Here is a 6,000-nt window from a genome sequence, read left to right as displayed (position 1 = left end):
ACAAACATTTTTCATACCCTTCGCACGTAGTTGGGTATCAAATATTTTGAGCTGCATCTGGTACTCAAATACCGTGGCTGCCTGCACAAATACATCCAGGAAGAGATGGTGTTCTTGAACATCTCCTCACTCGGCACAGCATACCGATACGCTGTCAAAATCGAGCAAAAGTTCAAACAGAAGAAGCGAGACTTTGGATATGCAAATCCGAAGCCCAAAGGACAAAGCCAAGGCAGGGCAGCCCAAGACAACCCGCCGAAGTTGCAAGAAAATAACAATACCATGAAGCCGAAGAAGGACACAGGAAAGTGGTGCGAGTTTCACAAGAGTCCCACTCATAACACAAGTGAGTGTCGGACCAAGCAGTCGTTGGAGGCCGAGTTGAAGGCTTCCGAATCAGATGCATGTTCTGACCCTGAGCCAGAACCCGACAAGGGTAATGGCAAAGGGAAGCAGATCATTGATGCAGATCCCAGCGCCACTATTGCCACCGCCAAGATCCAGAAAGATGAGCCTGAAAATCCAGAGGAAGGGGAGCGTCTTTTCCACTCACAAATGTGGGTGAAGGGTTCGCCGCTACAATTCATTATTGACAGTGGCAGCCAAAAGAACCTCGTTTCAGCAGAGGTCGTGAAGCAGTTGGGCCTACCGACTACACCACACCCACAGCCGTATAGTATCGGGTGGCTTCATGAAGGACGAGATCTTAAAGTTCGCGAGCAATGCCGCCTTCCCTACAGCATCAAGCCCTTCACAGACGAGGTATTGTGTGATTTTACACCTCTAGATGTGTGTGATGTATTACTAGGCCAACCATACTTGTGGAGGCGACATGCTGTGTATGAGTCAAGGCCTCGTGCTGTCATTATTTCTTTGAATAATTCATTATACAGGATACCGAAGGTAGCCCCACCTACCGCCACATCTTTGATCACTACCAAGAAAGGCAGCAAGCTCATATCACAGACCAGGAAATTCATCTGTCTGGTTCACTCCCAAAGTAAGGGGAAGATCGTTGCTACATCCATGACCCCTGCAAATGGTTCCTCCACGCAGGAGCAGCAGCAAAGGGATACGGTCATGACAAAACACAGGAACAACTTCTCCTCACCCACATGGGTACCACACAAGTTTCAGGTGGGCAACAAAGTCTGGGTGCATCGACAGAAAGAACGCCTTACCAGAACCCATCAGAAGCTCAGACCACTCCGACATGGTCCTTACAGCAGTACCAAGGCTATGGGGAACAATGCTTTGGAGCACATCATTCCTCCATTCCTTCGCCTTCACCAAATGTTCAATGTGGACCATCGTCGACCATGCTTCCCACCATCACTGGACACATCAGAGATTGCAGGACAAGTTCAGTAGATGGAGGAACTCAACGCAATGGGGACCATTGCTTCCTAAGGGGGGAGGAATGATCCAGGTGGATGTTGGTGGCCACCCACCTATCCCATTTGGACCCCCACAAATGTCTCTTTTAGTCTTTTCAGTTTCCTAAATTGTAGCACAGTTTACTATTTTTTGTAGTTTTTCGGGTCCTGAACTTCCGGAGCCGTTTTGAGGCCCTAAACGACGTTTTTTTGGGAATCTGGGGCAACATGGGTCCATGGACCGATGTTTCCTCCCAAAGTGGTAGTATTTGGATAGATATTTCTAACGAGCTATCGTTCGCGTCAAACGGAGATCATATGCCAAAGTTACGACCCCGGGAAATTGTTGTACCAATTTACCCAAACGGGGCCCACAATTTGGCGTTTCATCTTCTAGGGTTAGGTTTCGGGATGTGAAGGGTTTTCCATTGTTTCTCAACAATAAATAGGCCTTCGAGCCTCATTGTAACATAGTTCGGAACAGTTCAGAGGCATGTAGCCGCCACATCTCTTCTCAGAGATAAGCTACCATCGCCCTAGCTGATTTATTTCTATTTCTATTTGTAAGCACATTTCAGTATTTTACAGTAATGAAATGAAGTATTATTTCCACTGCATCTCAGTATTTATGGTTATCTCATCTCTGTATTTATGGTTGTCTCTGTAATTTGTTGCGTTCTTGTTTAAATCTGGATCATGCAGCGACTCGAAATTATTCTTCTAGCACAAAAATTAATTATGTAGTTTATTTGCTACGACAAATAATGAATAAAATCACAACTACAATTTTCAGCAAAAAAATACTGCGGAAAATAAAATACCGGAAACTGGGATATTCTACCACACACACCATAATTTTGACATAATAATTTTTGGACAATTGTCCCGAGAAAAACCCAACTTGGGAAACCCGATGCAACATATGAGGGTTTTATTATTAATATTTAGCAGCGATTTTGAGTACAATAATTTAGATGCACAACTGGCAATCTAATGAGGAAAATGTTGGAAAAAATATGGTGAGACTTTTCTCTCACCCCACAACTATTTTCTGCCTCTGAAATCGCTTCCCCAGCCTCTGCGCTGAGCTCCCTGAATCACCCTCTGCGGAGAGCTTATGATGGTACTCTGGAGATTTTGGCCTTCCTTCCTTTGCCTCTTCCAGGAACTGGAAATATTCCTCCCAGAATTCTACTGCCCTCCTTTTTCTCCTGCTACTCACCCTCTAGCTCTATCTTCTTTGTTAAGTTGCTTATTTTGACAAAATCAAACTGCTTGGGCAACTAAGTATCTGCACTGGATGATTTCTCCATCATCGCATAGACCTCCTCTTATAATCATCTGTTGGAGCACCAACGACCAAGATTAAAAATTAATAAATGGATAGGATCATCTTTGGATCGATTTGTGTAAGCTTCTATATGATTCTCACCTTATCTCAATTAATACTGATTAATTAACCATATTCCCTAAGTTTAGACTTAAGAAATATTTAAAAATTGGTTAATAATATAATTGAGACACTTCTAGGTGGAATTTCCATAAACGATTTCTTAGTTTTGAAGATCTCATGTATTCTAGCCTCTCCACAAAATTTCAAGGCTAGAACACAATCAATGCTACAACAACTAACACTCCCTCTTGGCAAAGAATGTGTTCTAGTGCTACTACACACCCTGTAGAAGCACCCTATCTTTGCATCATCTCCTATCATGTTGCTGATGTCTGGTTGTTGCTTCCCACCAACCACTGCGCAACTCTGATATACATTGCATCTATGTTGTTTTTGACCCTGCCATACTGCTTCCAACACTGCATCTGCACTACAACTCCCTCTCATTTGTTGTTGTTGCAACTGGAATATCTGCAACTGAAAATAATCCAAAATACCCAGTCCCTACTACTGAAACGGGTTCTCCACCATACCCATTTGTTCTCTAAAATAGACGAACTTAGCTCTCTATAGATATTTCATGAGATAGTTGCAACCTACTCTTCTGTGGGAACATATTGTAGCTTGACTGCACCTTCCCACATTGTAGCTTGACTACACCACATTGTACACAATCTCTGATGAAGTGGGTGCTTTGACCTGTCATGAAACACTGGATTTTCATATATCTTTATGCAACTATAAATATCCCAATAGACACTGGTTTCCTCCATCCTTTGCCTAGACAAGCTTACTATGAACTTCCAAATCCATATAGCTTCACACGTAGCTGTTTTTTTTTTCCATATACTCTTCTTCTACAGAGCTCAGTGCTACTGACTTCTACTTAGTACTACACCAAGAAACCATCCCTGATCCAACACTGAAGCAGTACCTAGAATTAATTTTCCTGTCCACCTAACTGCCTGCCCAATCTACATCTGCATACCCACAAAGTATGACGTCATCCCCTCAAGTATATTCCAATCCATACTCAACTGTGGCGTGAATATACCTCAGAATATTCCTTGATATTGCCAAATGTACCCTCTTTGGTTCTACCATGAATTGGCTAAGGGTATTGACTGTGAAGCAAATATTTGGCCTAATGTTAACCAAATACATGAGTGACCCAATGAGCTATCTATACAAGGTGGGTCGAAATCCTTGTCATCTGATGCATCTATCTTCTTCTAGTTGGTAATCATGGGTGTAGACATGGGTTTGAAATCCTGCATTCTGAACCTCTTCAGAATATCTGTAGTTATCTTCCTTACCCAAGGAAGATCTCTCCATCCTTCTGCCACACTTCCGATCCTAGGAAATAGTGCATCAACCCCAAATCCTTCATGTTAAATTTTTCTACCAGGTTCCTCTTGCAGTCCTTTATGCCCTAATGATCCTGTCAAAAAGAGATCATCCACATACAAAAACTAGAATGAGTGGTTCACCCTCTACCATCAAATAGTAAAGGTTTGGATCCACATCACCCTTGATGAATCCCGTCTGTTGCACATAGGTGTCAATTCTACCATACCATGCCTTGGGAGCCTTCTTGATTCCGTATAGAGATTTCTTCAATTTTCATGCATCCGTGTGCCTCTCATGAGTCTCAAAGCCCTCTAGCTATTCTATGTACAATTCTTCCTCTATCACCCCATTCAAGAAGGGTGTCTTGACATCCATCTGGTGAATCTACCATCCCATCTAAGATTCTAGAGATATAATTGACTAGATATAATTGTATCTGGAAACTAGGGCAAAGGTCTCCTCATAATCTAACCCTTTTTTTGTCTAACCCTTTACCACATACTAGCCTTGTACTTTTCCACACTGTCGTCTGCCGCATATTTGATCTTATATATCCATCTCGAACCTACAACTAATCTTTTGTTATGGCCTTGGCACTACCTCCTAAACATCATTCATTGTGATAGATCAATACTCTTCTGCCATGGCATCTACACATACCTGATGCTGTGTGGCCTCCTGAAATCTGGACAGTTCTGCAACCTGAGCCACCAATGCTTGGTACATGTTAGGCTTTCTGCGCTATCTCTTACTCATCCTAGGAGTTCCAATAAACTCCTATGCATCTCTTAATGTCATATGAACTTCTCTGTTGGCTCGACCACTATTCGTGGGAGGTTCTGCCAGCTCCTCCTCATCTTGTCTCTATTTCTCCATCTGCTGAGCACTCCCCAAATTTCCTGCACCCGAGGAAATACTGGTGTTGGTAACAATACTTAACCATTGTGATTGTCTTCCTACCTATCCCACTGGCTACCCTTGCTGCTGGACTAAAGGAGCTTATGTTGACTATTCTGATCACCTATAAGCATCTCATGAGATCTCCTGAAAGATCGGTCTTCCATGAACTTCACATCTCTCCTTACTACTATCTTCCTATTGCTAGGAATGTAGATTTTGAATGCCTTTAAGGTTTTTCTATAACAAACGAAGAACCCCTTCTCTGTAGTCTGATCCAATTGGTCCATTTATCATATGGAACATGGCAATAAACAATGCTACCAAAAATTCTGAAGTGGCTAACTTATGGCTTCTTCCCTTTGAAGACTCCTTCTGGTGTTTCTTCCCTAATGCTCCATGAGGAGCCCTATTCCAAATATACATTATCATGTTTCATGCTTCTTCCCATAAAAATATGGGTAGATCTTGGTCATATAACATAGCCGTTGCAACTCCAATAATGGTTCTGTTTTTTCGCTCTACTACACCATCATGTTGTGGATTATATGGAGCTGTCAATTCTCTCTTGGTGCCTTCCTTCACACATAAAACTATGAAGTCTTTATCAATATATTCTCCACCATTATCTCTGTGAATCACATTGACCTTCTTCCCTGTCACATTCTCCACGAGAGATTTAAACTCTTTGAAACGATCGAAGACCTCATCCTTAGTATTCAAGAAGTAGATCGAGCTGCAAATATTTGAGTGTATAATTCCTAACACACCACTAGCTCTGTTGTCACTTCTTGGAAATGTTGCCTTAGCATACTTACTAAGTACACATCCTCTGTACACATCTTCGTGCTCTGCGCCAAGTTCTGGAACCCCTGTTACCGTTTCTTTGAGCATCATAAGTGCTCTATGGTGTAGATGTCCCATTTTCTTATCACATAACTCATTCATCCCCTTCCCACTACTACTGTCACTGCCTATTAGTGT

The sequence above is a fragment of the Pinus tabuliformis genome, chromosome 5_2 (genome assembly GCF_031772625.1).
Source record: "Pinus tabuliformis cultivar Carrire ecotype Pingquan chromosome 5_2, CPIR1, whole genome shotgun sequence".
In the NCBI taxonomy this organism is placed as follows: Eukaryota; Viridiplantae; Streptophyta; class Pinopsida; order Pinales; family Pinaceae; genus Pinus; species Pinus tabuliformis.
Note: the sequence above shows the minus strand (reverse complement) of the source record.